The following is a 24191-nucleotide window of genomic DNA, read 5'->3' as shown; positions in this document are numbered from 1 at the left end:
TTTCATATTTGGTCTATTTCACCCCTAATCATGAAACCGTCTATTTTACCTCCTGAACTTTCTAAAACTGTATCAAAACCGCTGTCAAAAACCGCCCAGGGGGTAAAATAGACGGTTTTAGAAAGTTCAGGAAGTAAAATAGACGGTTTCATAGTTGGAGGGTAAAGTAGACCAAGTATGAAAGGTGGGGGTTAAGTAGACTTTTTTCTTTTTTATTATGTGGTTCCATGGTACTGCAGTGTTGTTGTTCGTTGCTGCTGACTCTCTCTCTGAGGTCTGTTGTACATGCTACCTGTATTGTATCCGGTCGTTGTTCCTGTTATGACGCCTCTATTTTGAAATATCTATATAGGAGGAAGATCCAATAGAGACCACCTACCGTGGCCTGTTCCGAGACGTCTGTCCAGGAGTCATTTTGGTCGAGCAGGTCGGAAGGTTTGATTACTTTTGTGTTGGCTCAGTTGTTCAGAACGAAGAAGATGATGGCACTTTCATACTCACCCAGTCAAGCATTCTGGAGTCACATTCGCCACAGCCTGCTGCTGTGGCGATGCATTTCTCTGATGGCCATAGACAGCCGGCGGAAGCCCTAGCTATCTCCGACTCGCCGGAGGACCCCATCTACATACTGAGGACCGACTTCCATCCCAAGTGCAAGCCTATGCAGCTATTTTGAGGCAAAGCTAACCACACCTATACAGCTACCTTGGCGCCTGCCACCGCTTGCTCTGCCTACAACATTCCTGACTTCATAATTCAGAGGTCGCTTGCAGCTGGTGGTGATGTGCCTGGGACCATCCTTCCTCGTTGGGCGGACTTTTCATCTTTGCATGCCGGTACGGGAATTGCTCTCCCAACAGGGTCCGCAGGCTTACATCTGGCCGGTCTTGTCTTCAACATGGACAGCAAAGCTGTAGGCTTTGTCTTTGGGGATCTACACTACAGGTTTTGGCCTAGGTAAGAGCAGGGGTGTATCATATCATTGACAAAGAGTTGTATATCGACAGTGGGTTTGATTTGAAGTTCTGTGTCACTGCAAGCCGCCTGGAGGTATTGCTGGGACCATGCTTTAAGACACTAGCACTCAAAGCATTTGGGAGTTCCCCGTGAAGGAAGGTGGCACGAAGATATATAAAGGACACAAGTTTAGTTGTCATCTGACATTTGGATTGGATGACACAGTATTAACTGAAGATTAGTCGTTACTTGCAGTCAGTGGCGGATCTAGGATGAAAATCTAGGGGGGCTTAAGTTCACACGAGGACAAAGACATCAAGCTCAAATCAACGCTCCAGCATCGTCTTCAACCTCAGCTCAATGCTCAAGCTCCTCCTTTCTATCATCCAATGACAGAAAAATTTAGGAAAGGCTGAGAGGGGGCTCCACAGGCTCAACCATGGTAGGGGGGCTCGAGCGCCCCCCCCCCCCCGGCAGATCCGCCGCTGCTTGCAGTGTTCGTTATTGTTTAGCTTGTAACAGTTTAATTTGGATACCACACTCATAGTTTGTTAGTAAATGGGGAGTTCATTTTTTTGTGTGTATGTCGATTTGATTATCAGTTCTGCATATGAATTGAACCGGATTTGTTGGCCTCTCCCTTATGGATCCTATGTATTCCTATATAATTCCCTGGTTGGATTTTGAAAGGATTCTAATATCAATGTACTATTTTCTGAAACAAATCTAGCTAGCCCTTGTTTTATTTTTACATTAGCTGTGGTAAGCTGTGTGTCGGGGACCTAATACCGGGGTACCCCAGAAGGCGGAACCGATAACCACCAAACGTGAAAAACTTCCGAACGCATAAAGGCGTTATGTCATCCCTTGTTCGAGTAACAGGAGTTCGGTTCCGCCTCGCCCGACACCTTTGGGACGGGCTCGGTCTCGCCCGAGGGCCGAGGGATAAACTCCGTCTCGCCCGACGCCTTGAGGGCGGGCTCGGTCTCGCCCGAGGGCTAAGGGATGAGTTCCGTCTCGCCCGATCCCGGAGGGGCAGGGTCAGCCTCACCCGACGCCTTTGTGGGATAACCCTGTCTCGCCCAAAGGCTCAAAGCCAAACTCCGTCTCACCCGACGCTTATAGGGCGGGCTCGGTCTCGCCCGAGGGCTAAGGGATGGATTCCGCCTCGCCCGATCCCAGAGGAATAGGGTTAGTCTCGCCCAAGAGATAGGGATTGATCTCCGCCTCACCCGACGGCCCAGAACGAGTCCTCGCCCTGATCGATATCTATCCCTCATAATGATGGGTACAGGACGAGACAAGACATTCGGGTCAACCATGGCTCCAACGACCATACCCTGCGCCCTGGCAGGAAAAGGACTGCCAGGGAACGACAGGACTGATGCTTTAGACCCTTCCGGGCGCCGCAGAGCCCAAAAGGTATTACAGGTGTGTACGCCTCACCCTGTAGAGTTGTAGGCGCCGCCTTCAGCTCTGGGACACGGAACCCAACGAAGATATACGACAACCGCTACGCTCCAAGGACGGATTTGCTATCTCCACGGACGACGGGTATTCCGTCACCACGCTGTGGACCCGAGGGAGCGGCGCCCGCTTCTCGACCCCTCAGGTCCTCCCAGTCGGAAGGCCTTGGCCACGGTGCCACACCGGACCCCGACCCCGAACTCTCCCAACAAGGAATCATGGGAACCAGAAGGCGCACGGAGCGAGGCTAGGAGAGGCTCATAAGTTAAAACCACCGTACTACAGCCCATACCCTACGCAGGGCAGTGTTCTGTGACTAACCTGACATCCTCCAGAGACATCGACAATATTGTAAGCACTTATCTTCCTTCGCACTCATCAGGATGGAGGACCTGATCGGATAGACGTAAGCCACAAGACTAAGTAGAATACGCATCCTGGAGTCCTCACCTTTGTAAAGCCAGCCCCTTCATCTATAAAAGGGGATGCGCATCCTCCATCAAAGGGACAGAAAAAATAGGACCGAACAATAGAACGCACTCATACACACGAGCAGCTACGAAGCTCTCGACCACCTTTCAATCCTTCGATCAAAGACTTGGAACCAGTCCCTCTCTCGGCAGTTTGTATCCCTTACTACAGACCATTCACGGTGCTAATAACACAAGCAGCAACAAACTGGACGTAGGGATATTCCGCCCGAACCAGTATAAATCCTGTGTCCTTTAGCGCACCATCCGAGCCTAACGCGCATTACTATAAATTTACTTGCCGGTGCTTGTACGAAACACCGACAGTTGGCGCGCCAGGTAGGGGCTTTGCGCGTTCCAAATCAGGTCTCGGATGGCCACCCACGCAATCACCTGGGCCCCGGGCGCACACCTGTGTTTCGGCGACCTAGGATTTCATCATCACATTAGGAGGAGAGCTGGCGCTGACTCACTCAGCCGCTCCGTCTCTCCCTTCCATCAACCTGAACCGTCTCAGGCTTGAGGGTCCACCGGGCAACTCCCGGGGAGACCCGTCACCCAAGGAGGCCTCTCACAACGCCACCATGTGTCCGGAAGGGTCCATATGGAGCGCCCCAACAGCGTTTCCGTTTGGTCTCCGCAACATTGCGGCAACCGCTGGCCGCCTTCTGGCGCTACGTGTGGTTCAACCACCCACGGACATCGAGTTCGTGGGGGCGATTGAGCAGGATACGGAGACCCTCTACGAGCTCCTCAACGAGGAGCCCGTATCGCTCTCCAGCTCAGATTCTAGTAGGGGGAGTCACCACCCTTCCCGGGAATGCTACATGACGTAGACCCCCGAGGGTCACGTCGAAAGCGCCTCCAGGGAAGAGGCCACCCCTACAAACAATCTTGACAGCAGATCCGGGGAGGAGGGGACAGCCCCATCTCACTTGAGGATGGAGCAGCTAAAGGCTCGTCAATAGGAAATCAATGAGGCCGGGCAAGGGCTCGCACGGGAATACGCGGACATCAATCGCGAGATTGAACGCCGCAAAGACGGGGGGCGCGCGCGCGCCACAGCCCGCACCGTACATCAAAGGATCCTCACCGACGATGGGGCCTTTCCTCACTTTGCTCGAGCCAGCCAGAACATCGCCGCAGCAACCGCCTTGCTGCATGGCCTCCCGGAGGCCGCGACGTCCGAGGATCGACGCGCTCATCGGGAGATTCGCACGTTGCTCGAGCGTGCAGCAGCGCAGCAGGCGGAAAGTTCGTTGTCTCGACGACGCTGAACCCGACACCAGCCAGCGCGCGCCCTCAGTGCGTCCCACCAAAGACGCATCCGTACACCAAACACCGCCAGCCGGCGGGTAGCCCTCCGTCGTCCCTGTACATCAACGCCTCGGCCGTGGCCGCGACGTACGTAGCATCATCGACGCCCGGAGACGTGCCCACGGCGACGATGGAGAAGCAGCGCGCCGCAGCTATCATCCCCGACGTGGCGGGCGCTACGACAGCAACGAGGACCGAAGCCCGAGCCCCGTTCTAGCCAGGCCCTCAGGCCTTTGGCCGGCACATCCTCAACTGCTGCGTTCCCCCTAAGGTATCGACCGCCTACGAACATTCCTAAATATTCTGGTGAAACAAATCCCAGGGCTTTGGCTCGAAGACTATCGGCTTGCATGTCAGGCCGGTGGTGCGAGTGATGATAATTTTATTATTCGCAATCTCCCGCTGTTCTTGGCCGACTCGGCACGAGCATGGCTGGAGCACCTACCGTCCAATGCTATTCAGAGTTGGGCGGATCTGACTGAGATCTTCGTGGGTAATTTCCAGGGCACGTACAAACGCCCTGGAAACCCATGGGACCTCAAGAACTGCCGTCAGAAGGCCGATGAAACCCTCCGCGGGTACATCCGGCGCTTCTCCCGACAGTGCAACGAGCTCCCGAACGTCGCCGATGCCGACGTGATAGGAGCCTTTCTGTCCGGAACAACCTGCGAATCCCTGGTCCACAAGCTAGGACGCAGGGGCCCGCGAACTACCAAGGAACTTCTGGACATCGCCACCAGTCACGCCTCTGGAGAGGAGGCGGTCGGAGCCATCTTTGATCGCTCCGACGGAAAGACAAGGCGGGACGAGGACGCCAGCGAAGGCGCCTCCAACCGTCCCGCCAAAGGGAAAAATAAGAAGCAATGGCGCGACAACTCGCTCGTGGCCGCTGCCGACCGCAAAGGTGGCCGGAAGCCCGCGAAGGGCACTCCGAACCACTTTCGAAAAAATGCTCGAGGGGCCATGCCCAAACCACGCCTTTCCGGCCAAGCACCTATACAAGGAATGCAGGCCTTATGCGCAAATACTTGGCCGGGGGTCTGAACAAGGAGGAGCAGGGGAAGGAGCCTGTTCCCACCACTAACGACACGGAGGAGAAGGACGACACCTTCCCAACTCCGACCGGTGCCCTCATGATCTTTGGAGGATCAACGGCCTACGACTCCAGGCGCCGCCAGAAGGTCGCACGTCGAGAGGTCTATACCGCTGGACCGGCTATACCAGCCTATCTCCGGTGGTCGGAATCCGCCATAACCTTCGACCGAACCGACCATCCAGATACCATCCCACACCCGGGAAGGTATCCGCTTGTCGTCGAACCCGATCGTCGGTCCAAAGCGGCTCACCAAGGTACTGATGGATGGGGGCAGCGGCCTCAACATCATGTACGCCAAGACGCTCGACGAGATGGGCGTCGACCGAACGCGCCTCCGCCCCGTCCGAGCGCCTTTCCATGGCGTCATGCCAGGAAGGCAAGCCGTGCCGCTAGGGTAGATTGACCTGCCCATCACTTTTGGGGATCAATCCAATTACCGGACTGAGACCCTCACCTTCGATGTAGTGGGGTTCCCGGGGACTTTCCACGCCATATTGGGGCGACCATGTTACGCGAAGTTCATGGCCGTACCCAATTACACATACCTGAAGCTGAAGATGCCGGGCCCCCATGGGATCATCACCATCGGCACCTCCTTCCAGCGCGCTTACGAGTGCGAGGTCGAATGCTGCGGACACGCATCCGCGGTCATCGCATCCGAAGAGCTCGCCACCCTCAGGGAGGAGGTCATTGAGGGGACACCCGACGCAAAAAAGTCGTCTGGATCGTTCGAATCGGCAGAGGGCTCCAGGGGCGTCCTCTTGGATCCCAGTAGCTCCGAGGGCAAAGAAGTCCGAATCGGGACCGCGCTCTCCTCCGCATAGGAAAGCGCGCTCGTCGACTTCCTCCGCGCCAACAAGGACATCTTTGCGTGGAAACCCTCAGGATATGCCGGGCATCCCGAGGGAGGTCGCCGAGCATACTCTCCAGATCCTCCCGGGCTCCAAGCTAGTAAAACAACGCCTGCGCCGCTTCGACGAGGAGAAACGCAGGGCCATCGGCGAGGAGATAGCCAAACTACTGGCCGCAGGATTCATTAAGGAAGTATACCACCCAGAGTGGTTAGCAAATCCTGTTCTTGTCCAGAAAAAGAGCGGGAAATGGAGAATGTGTGTTGATTATACTGGCCTCAACAAAGCGTGTCCAAAGGATCCTTTTCCTTTGCCACGAATAGACCAAATAGTCGATTCCACCTCGGGGTGCGAAACCCTCTGTTTCCTTGACGCATACTCAGGCTACCATCAAATCGCGATGAAAGAGTCCGACCAGCTCGCGACATCTTTTATCACGCCCTTCGGATCATTTTGCTACGTCTCAATGCCGTTTGGTCTGAAGAACGCTGGGGCAACGTACCAGCGCTGTATGCTTAGTTGCTTCGGAGACCTCATCGGGCGAACCAGTTGAGGCCTATGTCGACGACATCGTAGTCAAATCTAAGCGGGCTGACCACCTTGTCGCCGACCTTGAACGCACCTTTGCGAAACTCCAGGGCGAACGGCATCAAGCTCAATCCCGAAAAATGTGTTTTCGGGGTCCCGAGGGGCATGCTGCTCAGGCTTCATCGTCTCCGAGCGTGGCATCGAAGCCAACCCAGAGAAGATATCAGCCATCACGAGGATGGGCCCGATCCAAAACATAAAGGGGGTTCAGCGGATCACCGGGTGCCTTGCCGCCCTCAGCCGATTCATTTCACGCCTCGGCGAATGAGGACTCCCCCTTTATCGACTCCTGAAGAAAACTGACCGCTTCGAGTGGACGGCCGAGGCTCAGGAGGCACTTGACATGGTTAAACAATTTTTAACTAAGCCGCCGGTCCTAGTTCCTCCATGCGATGGAGAATCTCTCCTGCTATATATATCGGCCACCACCCAAGTGGTTAGCTCCGCCTTAATAGTAGAGCGAGAGGAAGAGGGGCACGCCTTCAAGGTGCAGCGCCCTGTATATTTCATCAGCGAGGTGTTATCCGACTCCAAAACCCGCTACTCCCAGATCCAGGAAACTCCTCTACACCGTCCTCATCACCAAAAGGAAGCTACGCCACTACTTCGAGTCACACCCCGTGACAGTAGTAACATCGTTCCCCCTCGGCGAGGTCGTTCGTAGCCATGACGCTACGGGAAGAACCGCAAAATGGGCACTCGAGCTGATGGATCAGGGCATTTCTTATGTCCCCCGAACGGCGATCAAATCTCAGGCATTAGCTGACTTCATCGCGGAGTGGACCGAGGTCCAGATGCCACCAGCAGCCGTCGATCAAGAGTACTGGATAATGTACTTCGACGGATCGCTGATGAAGAAGGGCGCCGGAGCAGGACTAGTCTTTGTATCGCCCCTCGGGGTCCACATGAGGTACATGGTTCGGCTTCATTTTCCCTCATCAAACAATACTGCAGAATACGAAGCGCTCATCAACGGCCTACGAATCGCCATCGAGTTGGGCATCCGACGCCTTGACGTCAGGGGCGACTCTCAGCTGGTCGTCAACCAGGTCATGAAAGAGTCGGGCTGCCACGATACCAAGATGGAGGCATACTGTCAAGAGGTCCGACGTCTGGAGGACAAATTCGACTGGCCTCGAACTCAATCATATCCCCAGGCGCCTCAACGAAGCGGCCGACACACTCGCAAAAGCGGCATCCAGCCGAGAGCCGGTTCCAACAGGCGTCTTTGCCAGTGATCAACACAAACCCTCGGTACGCTACGCGGGGTCGGAACAAGCCGACGATGGCCCTTCTAGTCCGACCCCCAAGGCCGATCCGCCAACTGTTCCTCCCGACCCCGAGGTCATGGAGCTTGAAGAAGACCCAGCAATGGAGTCCGATCCTCCCAATGACTGGAGAACGCTTTACATCGACTATCTCCTCCATGACGTACTACCAACCAACAAGACAGAAGCCCGACGGCTCGCGCGACGCGCCAAATCCTTCGTTCTTGTAGAGGGCGAACTCTACAAACGAAGTCACATCGGAATTCTTCAGCTTTGCATCCCTGGCGAACAGGGAAAACTCCTACTGAGCGACATCCACGGTGGGGCATGCGGACACCATGCCGCACCAAGAACCTTGGTTGGGAAGGCATTCCGACAGGGTTTCTATTGGCCCACCGCAGTAGCCGATGCCGAGCAAATTGTACGCACCTGCGAAGGGTGCCAATACTACGCTCGGCAAACACACCTCCCGGCCCAGGCTCTCCAGATGATCCCCATCACGTGGCCCTTCATGGTCTGGGGGCTTGACCTGGTCGGGCCACTTAAAAAAGCGCCCGGAGGCTTTACCCACCTGCTTGTCACCATAGACAAGTTCACAAAATGGATTGAAGCTCGGCCAATATCCACAATCAAATCCGAGCAAGCTGTGTTGTTCTTTCTCGACATCATCCATCGCTTTGGAGTACCGAACTCCATCATCATAGACAACGGCACGCAGTTCACCGGTAGGAAATTCATTCGTTTCTGTGATAACAACACATCCGAATCGATTGGGCAGCCGTCGCGCACCCCCGGACGAACGGACAGGTCGAGCGTGCAAACGGCATGCTTCTTCAAGGCCTCAAACCCAGAATTTTCAACCGGTTGAACAAGTTCGGCGCGCGTTGGCTCACTGAGCTCCCAGCTGTGCTCTGGAGCCTAAGGACGACTCCTAGCCAGACCACCGGCTACACACCCTTCTTCATGATCTACGGCTCCGAGGCCGTTCTCCCGACGGACCTCGACTATGGAGCACCAAGAATCAGAGCATATGACGCAAAGGGAGCCGAGGCATCTCACCAAGACAGCCATGGACCAGCTGGACGAGGCCCGCGACATCGCCCTCCTCCGTTCAGCCAAGTACCAGCAAGCGTTGCGGCGGTACCATAGCCGATGGGTGCGGGGTCGAGCCTTCAACGTCGGAGACCTCGTCCTCCGCCTTGTACAGAGCAACAAGGATCGTCACAAACTCTCCCCGCCCTGGGAAGGGCCCTACATCGTCGCGGAAATACTTCGCCCAGGCGCCTACCGGTTGAAAACCATCAAAGGCGAGGTCTTCACCAACGCCTGGAACATTGAGCAGCTACGTCGTTTCTATCCTTAAAATAAGCTTACACTTTTCTTTATCAGTTTTTGTCTTAACAGAACCCCGATCCTTAGTGATTTCCGACCCCTACAAATCGCGAGGGGTCAGACCTCACTCGGGGGCTGGCATGTGATCGTAACATATGTTATGTGTAATACAAGTATCGCGCTTGCAAAAAATCCCTGTGTTATACTTACAAACATTCTATAAGTTGTCCATTCGCCTCGTAAATGAGTCTCGAGGGCTAAGATCTTGGGAACCAATTCTGAATACAACTGGTAGGACTGCGAGACACCCACGCCCCAGCGGCTGCAACCTCTTTGCTCACCAGTTCAATCAGAATTAGTTCGCCCACGTTCCTAGCTTCCTATGACTTAGACCATGAGAAGAGTTGGAAAGCGCTAAAATGACTTGCCATAAGCAAAGGATGTAATTTTGTTCATTTTTTGCACGAATTCACCACTTACAAAGCGATGTCATTACAAAAAAGGAACAATATACTCTGAAGACTGTTTACTCGGGGGCTTCCCCACAATGTTATTTCATTACAGTCTCGGCTCAGCTCTACCACAAGTGCTACTACGGTCGCCGCGCCACGCTCTCCATCGGCGACGTCGGGGGCGTGTACACGGGCCAGTTCGTCCACTGCGGCCGCCGTGCCACGCTCTCCATCGGTGACGACCGGGGCGTGTACACGAGCTAGCTCGTCTACTGCGGACGCCGTGCCACGCTCTCCATCGGCGACATCTTCGCTGGATCCTCGAAGGCGCCACCATCTATGACGCCTCCGCCGGAGCATCCGGGGACTACGCCATCGTCGTCAGCCGCAACCCCAGCAGCAACGCCACCGTCATGGCGTCTGGGGACTACGCCATCATCCCCAGCCATAACCCTGACAACGGCGTATGGGCAGGAAACGCCTCCCGCCAAGGGAGGAGCGCAGCGAACAACGGCGCAGTCAACGACGTACGACGCCCACCGACGCCTTTTCTCCTTCAGCAGCAGTGACTCCTCACCAAGGGCCGCACGTACCATCTCATCTACGTTGGATAACCTCCGGCTCGACATCACGCACCAGACTCACGAGCAAGGTTGTAAGTTCTCTATCTCCCTCTGGCATTACTCTTCCTCACTCAGGAACCACCGCGACGCACGGACGCGTTTGGCGGAAAGGAAGAAGAAGGAGAGATAGCGGCTCGGAGGCAGAAGGGGAGATGGGATGAGAGCTCCTCTCCCCCTCCCTATTTAAAGAGGAAGCGCTGTAACTAAGGAAAGGCGAAAGGTCGGATGAAAAACCCTCTCCCTTCCCTCTTTTTTAATATGCAATCAATGCTGATTGATATCTGAGGGGACGTGCCAGAAGTGACGGGACGAACCCCGGTCTGCGAGGCGTCCCTCTTCGGTCAAACTAAACACTGCCTGGGTATGGCCCGCCACTGACCTGCTCCGGACGCGGCGATTAAGGCACCCACATAGGCAGACAACTTTTCGCCTCCCCATGCAGGACCACGGACGACCCGACGACGGGACCTTTCAGATCTCCTGGGTCGACCGTTCGGCCCAGAAGACACGACGAACGAACGACCAAAGAAAGATAAGCCTCTCAGCTTTCTCACTTTATGCGTTAAAATTTGTTCGCAAGATTCCGACCCCGTCAAATAGCAGGGACGCGAGCATCACTCGGGGGCTGCCGAGGATGACTACCAGTCTAGACATCCTCTTCACCCGACCCCTCCGTACGCCTGAAACTAAGGGCGCGACATACAGGCACAAAGCTTTGAGTAAAACTGAACGAACTAGCAAACCCTACGCCCCGATAGCTACGGTGTTTCTGTTTACCAGAAAAATCCTACTCAACGCCCCTCGCGTCTCTAGTTTCGACGTCTGCCTTCTCAAAGAAGGGATCGGAGGGGTCCGCCTACAGAGTCTCCCCCAAAGGAGAAGCTGTCAGGCTGCCCAAGTTAATCGAACGGCTCGGATCGTCACCGAGACACGAAAACAAAGAATATCAATTCTTACGCAGGTTTTTTCAACCTCGTCACAAACGTCAGGGCCCGAACCCATCTGGTAGGAGCTTTTCCGCCACTCATATCACCAAGGTAATGTTACCGACCCCGCCTTTATTTTCAATTAAATGTTGCATTCAAAACATTTCATATGCAAAAAATTGCATCCCAACGATTCGTGTCGCACCACGAAACGGCTGTCGCCTCATTCGATATAGGAAACCATAGGCTGAGGTTCGAAGGTCGGCCCGCGAAGGGCTCGAGGCCGCCTCACGCCGAACAGGGCAAGGGAGAGATAACCAAGACGAGCCCCAGCGGCCCTGCCCGATCCCGCTCAGAAGCGAACCGGGACATCTCGACCTTCTCTCGTTCGATTCTAACCTCGAGCCAAACCCACAGAATCTCCATCGAGGAGAGGCCATCGGGCCCCCTGAGCTTATCGAACGACTCAGGCATCTGCCGGGAGGTGGGTTAAGAAGTTGTGGAGTGCCACCAGAGGGCTCTGCCGACCCCATCAGCAAATGATGGACCCGGATTCTGCACGAACGTACCCGTTAGCGAGCTCGTTGAGCACGGTACTCAAGCCGTCGAGGCAAGTGTCGTTCACTCAGCCCCTCCGATTGCGAAAACCGAGGACGGGGTAACACGCAAATAACGACCGACCCCTATCAGACCCTAACAAGGCTCGGGGGCTTGGGCCAAACAAATGCAGGGACACAGGTTCAAAGGCCCCACCTTGCCGAGCCCATAGAGTCCCCAGTTGGGATTTCTGTTGGAAGACAGGGTGGGGATTATTGCGATGACATCCATTGTCACCAAAACCACGATTCTGGTCTCCAGTAACACCCGACCCCAGCAGGTGCGGGGGTCGGACCTTACTCGGGGGCTGTTAAGGTACGGCTACCTCCTCAATCTCCTCGCATTATAATCAGCGGCATAATTCAGGGGAACATATTGGTAAGACCGTAAAAAATCAAATCGCAAAAAATCAAACAAAACGAAATTAAGACGCAAAAGCATGAAAGGTGTCCAGACTCGAAAAGTACCGACACTTGTCCACATATTACATATAAGCTGTTCTCAAAATTGTTCGATTAATTACTCCCGCGAAGGGAGAACCATTTCTTTCAGACTGTCTGCCAGGTTCTTCGCAAGGGGAGCGACCATCTTCTCCATTTCCTCTAGCTCTTCATCCTCGTAGGTGGACGGAAAGCCTTCGCTCATCACCCTCAGGTTTATTTCCTTCTCATAATGGGCGTGGGCGACGGTGAAGGCCTGGGTAATCCCGGCGTGAAAGGCACTCTCCTCAAGTTGGCCCACCCGAGCCGTGATACCTCCGACACGAGCTGCGAGCGGGCCGGTCTCCACCGGCTCCGTCACATTCAGGGCGTTGAGGACCACCCCGACCGCAGCTTGTAGATGATCGTGCTCATCGCTCTCAGCCTGAAGGGCTCTTCGCGTATAGGCAGCCTCTTTCTCCAGCTTGGTGGCGACGTTCTCAGCACTCAACCTTCCTTCCACCGCGTCACCAAGCTCTGCCCGGAGAGAGCGGACCACCTCGATGTCCTCGTCCACCTTCTGCTGGAGGGCTGTGGCCCTACTCTCGGCCTTTCGCCAGAGGTCCCGCTCCATCTCCAGCTCCTTCAGGACTTCGCTGGCCTTCTCATTGGCCACGGCATTCCTCTGCAACAGCTCGTCTCGCTCTTTCTGGAGCCTGGCAATCTCCTCTCCATCCAGCTTAGACCTCGCCGACAGGTCCTCGAACATCCCGTGCGCTTCCTCCGCATCCTGACGCGCCTGGGCCTCCTGCTCCTGGACGATAGCAAGCTGGGCGGCCATGTTTGCTCACAGCCGGGCCTCCTCGGAGAGGCGATCCCGCTCCACCTTCTGCTCATGGAGGAATTGGGATTTTTTCCGGCTACGAGCAACAAGAATCTGAAGAAGAAGAAGACTGATATCAGAAATGCGAGAACACACAAACACACGAAGAAAGAAGAAAGAAAGTCCAGAAAATACCTGAGAGGTAGGGATAACGATCTCACGGAGGGCTCCTCTAGCCTGGTCCAGGGCGTTCAGCATGGTCGAGATCCCGATGTCAAGACCTTCTCGCTCCATACTCTCAGAATGATCATCGAGCGAGAAAAGAGCCGACGTCAGGTTCTGAGCAGCCATCCACTGGAGCGGCGGCTCCCCCCGCGCAGGGGAGCGGCTTCCTCCCGACAAAGGGGCTGGTGGCGGCTCCCTCCTGACCCTGTGCAGCACCACCGCCGCACTCAAGGACCCTCTGGCTGGACCCTCCTCCGTCTGGACCGCTTCGGGCGCCACGGGCGGATCCACATGGGCACCTGGCGGCGTAGATTGCACCATGCCCTCGGGTGCCACCACGACCGCGCCCGGCTGATCCTGGCTCGGCGCAGTCATGATCACCTTCACCGGCGGTATGCGGTCCTCGGCCGGCTCTTCCACGCCCGCCACGGAAGAAGCCGCTCGCTCAGTAGCCTCCGCGGGCGTGGGAGCCACCATGGACGCCGTCGGATCGGCCAATGCGGCCCCAATGTCGGCACCACCCCTGCCCGAAATAGGGGTGACTCCAGGCGACGCCGTCTGTCCCACTTGAAGGGCGAGACTCTTCTTGGGCGCCAGCCCTAGGGGGTGACCCATCCGCAAGAACCTACACAAAGGTAATAACCGATAAGTCAAAATAAAAAAAAATGAAAACAGAGGAGTCAAGAGCTTACGTTGACGTCCTCGGCCGGCGGAAGCGTTTTGGGGACGGATCCCCAGACCCCTGCCCTGACTCGTCCGGACGGGACCGTTTCATGCCTGCCCCCTGCTCTGGGGCAGGGGGGTTCGTCTCGTCGGGCGCGGCGCCGGAGTCGCTCCCCTCCATCGTCTTGTCGGGCGTGGCACCGGAGCCATCCCCCTCCCTCGTCTCACGGGGCGCAGCATCGGAGCTGCTCCCCTCCATCACCTCACGAGGCGCGGCACCAAAGCCGGGCGCGGCTCTAGTACCACCCCCCTCCAGATCGCCTCAGGGTCGGCGGCAGCAGGCCCGGCCTCCCCCATCCACCGATCCTCAGCCGGCACGCCGTGCGAAGCAGTGGACTCATCGGCCTCCACTGACCTCATTGATTCACTTCCCTCTGCGTGAAAAGCGAAGGGCCCCTGCACGGGTGGGTGGCCACTTGTCAGCGTTTCCTCATCCTCCAGGACGCCCCAATCCACATCGATGGCTACCTCGTCATCGTCGTCGTCATCATCATCATCGTTGTCATCCTCACTGCTCACGTCCTCTCCCCGATCCCGTGCCTCCTGCTTCAGTCGTTTCGCCTTCTTCATCTCCTCCTTTGCTTTCTTGTCCTGCTCGGCCGCGAGTCGATTCGCCGCCGCCACAGCCCTGTCCTTCGGCAGTGGAGCTGGACTATCCTTGAAGACTAGCCCCCTCGGCTAGCCCCAACATCACAAAAGCAAGTATTAAAAAAGGGAGATTCAGGAGAAAGAAAAGAGTGCAGGAGAAGAGGGCTTACGAATTCGAAGAACCCAGGCTCCGGCCGCATTGGAGGATGCCCGGGCACCGGATACACGATGTCGAGGACCATGCCGGCAGAATCCTTCATTGGCTCCATCGCCTCCTTGACACGCTGCGCCACTTCCGAATAAGGGAGCGCCTCGTCAACGAGCACCGTCCCCTCGAACGATATCCCTGGCATCATCCGATGCAGGGGAAGCACACGCGCCATCAGTGGCGCCACCCTCCTCGCGTGGTAGGCACCGATAATCCCCGACCCCTTTACACCCCGACCCTTTAGGGCATGGAGGGCGGAGAGAAGGTCGGAGATGTGTTTCTTGTCTTTAGCCTGGACGCCCCAGCCCCATGACACCGGAGCATCCACAATAAGACGTCCGGTGTACTTCGGTAGGGGGGCACTCACATCATCCCTAACATAAAAGCACTACGAATGCCATCCCTTGTTGGATGTAGCCAGACACATGTACGGGTAACCCTTCGACCGGGTATGGCGCAGATGAATGCTGGCACACCCCATCGGCGCGTTCACTTCTGTCCCCCCAATCTTCCTCTTCGACAGACTAACGCTAAAGAAATACCACCACAGATCAAAATGGGGATCGATCCCCAGGAAACCCTCGCACAGGGCAACAAACGCTGCCATATGTTGTATCCCATTGGGAGTTAGATGCTGCAGCTCTACCTCATAGTAATCTAATAGCCCCCGAAGGAATCTATGCGCGGGTACCCCAAATCCCCGCTCATGGAAGAGGGCAAAAGAGACGACATACCCTTCAGGCGGTACCGGCTCACCCTCGTCGCCAGGAAGTAACCACTCCTGGACGGCGGACAGTGGGCGGAGAAGGCCACGGCGGACGAGGCCCTCCAGACGCCGGGAGGTGATGCTTGATCTGCCCCACAACTCCATTGAAGCAGTAGGGGGGAAGGGCAGGCGCGAGCTTAACGGCGGCTGGAGCACGAACGCAGGCCGGTCGACGGAAGCGATGCGGGCGCGAGAGGCTGGAAAGATTGGCGGCGGATGTTTTAGAACGCAAAGGAAGGGGAGCGAAATACGGGATCCTGGGGGCGAACCCCATGGTTTTATAGGGGGCAACGGATGCGACAAGGGCAACCGTCTGCCTCGATCTCCGGGCCTGCCACGCGCGCCACCACGTCACGTCGCGGGACACGCTCCCGCAGTCCCTATCCTCTCACCCCAAAAATCTTGGCGGACGGTTCGCCTTCCCCAAGTGAATCTGGACTCTCTACCCACCAGGGAAGCGCCAGCCACAAAGGCCTATTCTTTTCTCTTTGGACCACCAAGGGCCCAGACACTCGCCGACCGGCCCAACTAAAAAGGAATCCACGAACGATCCGCCATCAAGGGCAGAAGCACCAGTTATGACAGCTCCGATTCAATCCCCAGCGAACGGGACGACACGACCCACTCGGAAAAACACCCGGTTGATGAAAAACTAAGTCCTTCAGCCTACCTGGAACATTGAGCAGCTACGTCGTTTCTATCCTTAAAATAAGCTTACACTTTTCTTTATCAGTTTTTGTCTTAACAGAACCCCGATCCTTAGTGATTTCCGAGCGCCAGTTAAGGTACGGCTACCTCCTCAATCTCCTCGCATTATAATCAGCGGCATAATTCAGGGGAACATATTGGTAAGACCGTAAAAAATCAAATCGCAAAAAATCAAACAAAACGAAATTAAGACGCAAAAGCACGAAAGGCGTCCAGACTCGAAAAGTACCGACACTTGTCCACATATTACATATAAGCTGTTCTCAAAATTGTTCGATTAATTACTCCCGCGAAGGGAGAAGCATTTCTTTCAGACTGTCTGCCAGGTTCTTCGCAAGGGGAGCGACCATCTTCTCCATTTTCTCTAGCTCTTCATCCTCGTAGGTGGACGGAAAGCCTTCACTCATCACCCTCAGGTTTATTTCCTTCTCATAATGGGCGTGGGCGACGGTGAAGGCCTGGGTAATCCCGGCGTGAAAGGCACTCTCCTCAAGTTGGCCCACCCGAGCCGTGATACCTCCGACACAAGCTGCGAGCGGGCCGGTCTCCACCGGCTCCGTCACATTCAGGGCGTTGAGGACCACCCTGACCGCAGCTTGTAGACGATCGTGCTCATCGCTCTCAGCCTGAAGGGCTCTTCGCGTATAGGCAGCCTCTTTCTCCAGCTTGGTGGCGACGTTCTCAGCACTCAACCTTCCTTCCACCGCGTCACCAAGCTCCGCCCAGAGAGAGCGGACCACCTCGACGTCCTCGTCCACCTTCTGCCCCACAACTCCATTGAAGCAGTAGGGGGGAAGGGCAGGCGCGAGCTTAACGGCGGCTGGAGCACGAACGCAGGCCGGTCGACGGAAGCGATGCGGGCGCGAGAGGCTAGAAAGATTGGCGGCGGATGTTTCAGAACGCAAAGGAAGGGGAGCGAAATACGGGATCCTGGGGGCGAACCCCGTGGTTTTATAGGGGGCGACGGATGCGAGAAGGGCAACCGTCCGCCTCGATCTCTAGGCCTGCCACGCGCGCCACCGCGTCACGTCGCGGGACACGCGCCCGCAGTCCCTATCCTCTCACCCCAAAAATCTCGGCGGACGGTTCGCCTTCCCCAAGTGAATCCGGACTCTCTACCCACCAGGGAAGCGCCAGCCACAAAGGCCTGTTCTTTTCTCTTTGGACCACCAAGGGCCCAGACACTCGCCGACCGGCCCAACTAAAAAGGAATCCACGAACGATCTGCCATCAAGGGCAGAAGCACCAGTTATGACAGCTCCGATTCAATCCCCAGCGAACGGGACGACACGACCCACTCGGAAAAACACCTGGTTGATGAAAAACTAAGTCCTTCAGCCTTACCCACGAAGGGGCCGGCACAACCCCCTAGGCGACTCAACTCGAGTCACCCGGGGGCTCGGGGGCTACACCCATCGGGTGCGCTCGCGCGCACCCTCCGGCAAATTAGCTTCGGCGAAATCAAAAAGACCCTCCAGGCGGTTCTACCCGAATCACCTAGAGTCTCGGGGGCTACTGTCGGGGACCTAATACCAGGGTACCCTAGAAGGCAGAACCGATAACCACCAAACGTGAAAAACTTCCGGACGCATAAAGGCGTTATGTCATCCCTTGTTCGAGTAACAGGAGTTCGGTTCCGCCTCGCCCGACACCTTTGGGACGGGCTCGGTCTCGCCCGAGGGCCGAGGGATAAACTCTGTCTCGCCCGACGCCTTGAGGGCAGGCTCGGTCTCGCCCGAGGGCTAAGGGATGAGTTCCGTCTCGCCCGATCCCGGAGGGGCAGGGTCAGCCTCACCCGACGCCTTTGTGGGATAACCCTGTCTCGCCCAAAGGCTCAAAGCCAAACTCCGTCTCACCCGACGCTTATAGGGCGGGCTCGGTCTCGCCCGAGGGCTAAGGGATGGATTCCGCCTCGCCCGATCCCAGAGGGATAGGGTTAGTCTCGCCCAAGAGATAGGGATTGATCTCCGCCTCACCCGATGGCCCAGAACGAGCCTCGCCCTGATCGATATCTATCCCTCATAATGATGGGTACAGGATGAGACAAGACATTCGGGTCAACCATGGCCCCAACGACCATACCCTGCGCCCTGGCAGGAAAAGGACTGCCAGGGAACGACAGGACTGATGCTTTAGACCCTTCCGGGCGCCGCAGAGCCCAAAAGGTATTACAGGTGTGTACGCCTCACCCTGTAGAGTTGTAGGCGCCGCCTTCAGCTCTGGGACACGGAACCCAACGAAGATATACGACAACCGCTATGCTCCAAGGACGGATTTGCTATCTCCACGGACGACGGGTATTCCGTCACCATGCTGTGGACCCGAGGGAGCGGCGCCCGCTTCTCGACCCCTCAGGTCCTCCCAGTCGGAAGGCCTTGGCCACGGTGCCACACCGGACCCCGACCCCGAACTCTCCCAACAAGGAATCATGGGAACCAGAAGGCGCACGGAGCGAGGCTGGGAGAGGCTCATAAGTCAAAACCACCGTACTACAGCCCATACCCTGCGCAGGGCAGCGTTCTGTGACTAACCTGACATCCTCCACAGACATCGACAATATTGTAAGCACTTATCTTCCTTCGCACTCATCAGGATGGAGGACCTGATCGGATAGACGTAAGCCACAAGACTAAGTAGAATACGCATCCTGGAGTCCTCACCCTTGTAAAGCCAGCCCCTTCATCTATAAAAGGGGATGCGCATCCTCCATCAAAGGGACGGAAAAAATAGGACCGAACAATAGAACGCACTCATACACACGAGCAGCTACGAAGCTCTCGACCACCTTTCAATCCTTCGATCAGAGACTTGGGACCAGTCCCTCTCTCGGCAGTTTGTATCCCTTACTACAGACCGTTCACGGTGCTAATAACACAAGCAGCAACAAACTGGACGTAGGGACGTTCCGCCCGAACCAGTATAAATCCTGTGTCCTTTAGCGCACCATCCGAGCCTAACGCGCATTACTATAAATTTACTTGCCGGTGCTTGTACGAAACACCGACACTGTGCGTTGTACAAAACTAATTATACCAAAGCAGGTGTTGTGGCTACACTACATATTGATGAGATGAAATCGTGCATCAGAGGATCAGCTAGATATATAGATAGCCCATAGCTTTAATTTGTAACTAAAACCATACGTCTTAAGAAAGTGAAGAGGCTTGATCCTTGTGGTTTGTGTTGAGAGTGAGGGGATACCCTCTATTATAGTGGAGAGGAAGTGATCAAGTGGGCCCATGGATCCATGTGATGTTTCTTGATTGTCATTGGATCAAATCACCGTCATATCAACGTGGGAGATCCTCTGGAGCTCTGTTTCTTTGCATGCCTCCATGCTAGAAGGCAGTGCAGGGAGATGGAGGATCGGTAGTAAAATATATGGACTCTATCCTAGAAGGAAAGGAGAAGGTGAAATTTTAATCCTAGTCTGTTTGTATGTGGACTCTTACCAAACTCTTAGGCCTTGACAAGACTATATATATGTGGGAGCTCTATATTGTAATTACCAATATTCAGAGGAATAAAGAATAGTCTCCCTATCTTGTGTATATTTGTTCTTCTACTTTCATCTATTTATTGATCATGAGAGACGGAGAGGGGAAGGTCCTAACCGCTGACAACATGTTTTATAACACGGTCGACCATAGGGAGGGTCGGCTGAAAGGTTCTAATGGCTAGAGGGGGGTGAATAATCTATAAAAATTTCTACAACAGCACTTAAACCAAGTGGTCAGACAATTAAGTGACGAAACGAATGTTGCGCTAGCCTACTAAAAATTCAAGCCACCTGAAAGCATCTAGGCCTCTAGTTGGGTTTTGGTGATTAATGACAATACGAGATTACTATGACTAACGTGTGTTTTGCAGATGCAATTAAGTTAGGTCATGGTAATGGCAATTGATTGGGCAATCATGGTTGTCATGCCCCTACGATGGAAATCGTTTCGGTTCTCAAAGGATGGACGACAAGGTTAAGGATGGACTAGTTCTAAGTGTCATTTAGTGTTGAAGAGACACTTAGAGTAGTTTAGAACTTTGTTTGTTTTTTGGCCGTACTATTAAGGGGTATGGACGGGTAGCTTGACCTAGGTAAGTCTAGTGGGTTAGGTGTGGTACACACTTGTCAAATCTAGCACTAGGTAGCTCCTAAAAACCCTTAGATCAATTGGAGCAAACTTCATTCATATATGATTGTGAGTTGGAAGTGAATGGAGGGTCAAATATTGACCGGACGCTGGCGCAGAGTCCGGTCAGTTTATTTGATCAAAGTGAAGTTGTCTGGACGCGACCGAATGCTGAGAGGTGAGTGACCGAGCGCTGGGTGCCACCGTCCGGTCGACTCCAGTAAGTGTCCAGAGAGGGAAAATCCAGATCAGACGTGTCCGGCCAATGCTGACCAAACGCTGGTCAGGTTCCGGCTACTGACCGGACGCTGAGCAGCAAAGTAACCAGACGCTGGGTGCCAAAGTCCGCTCAACATCAGTAAGGTTCTAGAGGGTAGTTTTTGTGACCAAACGCATCCGGTCAGTGCTGACTGGATGCTGGCTAGTGTCCGATCACAACTTAAACTGCATAGAGGCGGGTGGACTGACCAGAGCGTCCGGTCACATTGATCGAAGCGTCCGGTCACCCCGCAGAGACACATAACGGTTTGTTTTGAATGAGGGGTTATAAATACTTTCTCTATTCACTCAAGGGATCACTTTTGCTCATTCCAACAGCTGAGAAACACCCTTAAGAGTGCCAAGAAGAGCAAGGTCCTAGTGAAGTGATTGAGATATGAGAATCCAAGAGAGAGGCCTCATTAGTGAAAGCAAGAGTAGCAAAGTGTGCATCCACCCTTCTCATTAGGCTTGTCATGGTTAAGTGAGAGTTCTTCTTGTTACTCTTAGTGATCGCCATCACCTAGACAGCTTGGTGGTGATTAGGAGCTTGGTGATCATCTGGTGGAGCTTGTGGATGACCCAACTCAAGTTGTGAGTGGTTGTGGGTGATTCACCACGATGGAGTGTCGAAGAATCAACCTGTAGAGAGCACTTGATCCTTGCATGGATCAAGGGGGGCTACACCCTTACGTGGGTGCTCCAACGAGGACTAGTGGGGAGTGGCGACTCTCCGATACCTCGGCAAAAACATCGTCGCGTTCCTCCTTCTCTCTTTACTTTGAGCATTTACTTTATGCAATTTAATTCTTGTCTTTACATTCTAGAATTGCCATGCTAAAGTAGGATTAGAACATAGGTTGCTAAACTTTTGTGCGATAGAATAATAGAAACATTTTCTAGGCACAAGGGGTGAAGTGGGCTAACCGTAGGGTTTAATTATTGCAAAGAATTTTAGAATTAGCCCAATTCACCCCCCCCTCTTGGGCATCTTGATCCTTTCACCACCTATCCACAATTCTCATTGCTATGATCTCTATTTCACACAAGGGCTAAGTTACTACTCTCTAAGTTAGTGAGCTCTCAAAGACTAATTAAAGAGCCTCACTAACCAAACTAACAAGACACAAGTTAGCTCTCAAAACTAGTTACACTAAAGATCTTAGCTACACTAGAAAGTAAATACAAGAGAGATAGTGAGGGTTATACCGCCGTGGAAAGAGATAATCAATCAATCACAATGAATACCAATGAAATCCTCGGAGACAAGAAGACACAATGATTTTTCACTGAGGTTCACTTGCTTGCCGACAAGCTACATCCCCATTGTAGCGATTCACCCACTTGGAGGTTCACGCGCTAATAGGCATCCACGTCTAACCCGCAATCGGGTGCTACATAACCAACACAAGATGGAGATCCACAAGCTATGAGCAATCCACTAGAGTACCTTTTGGCTTTCCATCAGGGAAAGGTCAAGAATCCCTCACAATCACCACGATCGAAGCCAGAGACAAGCACCACCCTTCACTCGACGATCCTCGCTGTATCAAGCCATCTAGGTGGCGACAACCACCAAGAGTAACAAGCAAATCCCGTAGCAAAACACAATCACCAAGTGCCTCTAGATGCAATCACTCAAAGCAATACACTTGGATGCTCTCTAGTCTCACAAAATGATGAATCAAGCAAGCAAGATGAGTGAGAGAGGAATGGCTAGGCTCACTAGGGTGTATTCTCAATACAAATAGCCAAGAGAGTGAGCCCAAGCCCACCAAACTCTATTTATAGAGCCTCCAAATGTATAGAGCCGTTATGCCCCTCACTGGGCACTCTGTGTGTCGATCGGACACGCCTCTACATAACGACAAGACACAACATAGTGGGGTCTAGTCCCCACGATGAAGCCACGTGTCGTCCACGTTTAACGTCTCACGTTCGATTTCAACGGTTAGCAGTTGCGCGCCAATGGTCAAGAGATGACTGAACGTAGCAGAGGCAGACTGGACATGGCACCCTAGTGTCTGATCACATGATCCCACGCCCCAATCAGCAAACGATCGGACTCAACATTAGCATGACCGGACCCTCCACAACGTGGAGTCTGGTCACTTCCAGTAAGGGTCCAGAGCCACACTTTCTCGACCTAACACGTCTGTTCGAGGCTGACCGGACCCAGGCAGAGTCCGGGCCTCTCCTATCCTGTGCGCCAAGACACGTCAGCGAGACCGGATGCACCCCTTGCGTGTTCGGTCCTTCACTTGAACCAGAGTTTGATCACATGCCCGAGTGTGCCCTTCTCTGCGCGCCACTGACCAGCCACAGGCACCAAGTCTGGTCACTGCTAGGGCAGCGTCCGGTCACTACGAGATGCCTCCTCCACTTCTCAAACTTCACCACCCTTGCTCTAATGTGCCAACCACCACGTGTATCACCATAGTGCATGTGTGTTAGCATTTTTCACAAGCATTTACAAGGGTGTTAGCACTCACTAGAATCTAAATGCATATGCAATGAATTAGAACATCTAGTGGCATTTTGATAACCGCATTTCACGACGAGTTTCACCCCTCTTAATAGTATGGCTATCTATCCTAAATGTGATCACACTCACTAAGTGTCTTGATCACCAAAACAAAATGGCCCTATCAAATATACCATTGCCTTGAGCCCATTTTATTTTTCTCTTCTTTTCCAAGTCTAGAGCATGATCATCATCACATGTCCATCACCACCACCATGAACTTCATCTTGCTCCACCACTTGGATTGGACCATCCTATCTAGGATTAGTCTAAATATGTTTTATCAATTATCCAAAACCAAACTAGGGCTTTCATCGGCCGACCCCTACTGCCATGTGGGTCCCTCTCCTTTGGAGTGGAGGCTAGCCCACCCTTCATGAGTGTGTAGAAGCTCAAGTGGGGTCAATATGTAGGTTGGGCAACCTACATTCTGGCCTATGGGGCCACCCCCTCTAGTGTGTGGCTTGGTGCCACTTTCATATTATGTTTTCCACCATGTTGGGTCGCTTGGGTGTGCAAATCCTTGGTCATGTGGGCCATCCAATCCTTGTGCAAAGCACCAATACCATCCACAAGAAACACACTTTACATCCAATGGTCTAGAGAGTTTGTGAGTGTTTTTTCTTAGCATTCACTAGGACGAAGGGCATAGGGGGTACTAGGTGGGTCGGGCGACTGCCTACGGTCGGCCAACCCAAGGTTTTGCCCCCTTTCTCCCATCTTTGCATGTATTTCACCTGCACATAAATAAAACTCTGATACAAGTGGAACTCTGCTATTTGAATAAAATATGCTTATGCAATTCTTATTTCCTTTTATTCCGAGGCACGTTAATGGTGTTTTCAAGATGTAAAACTATGACATTTTCACCATCAACT

Source organism: Miscanthus floridulus, chromosome 8, assembly GCF_019320115.1.
Source record: "Miscanthus floridulus cultivar M001 chromosome 8, ASM1932011v1, whole genome shotgun sequence".
Classification (NCBI taxonomy): Eukaryota; Viridiplantae; Streptophyta; class Magnoliopsida; order Poales; family Poaceae; genus Miscanthus; species Miscanthus floridulus.
The sequence above is the reverse complement of the archived record's forward strand: the minus strand, read 5'-3'. Positions refer to the sequence as shown.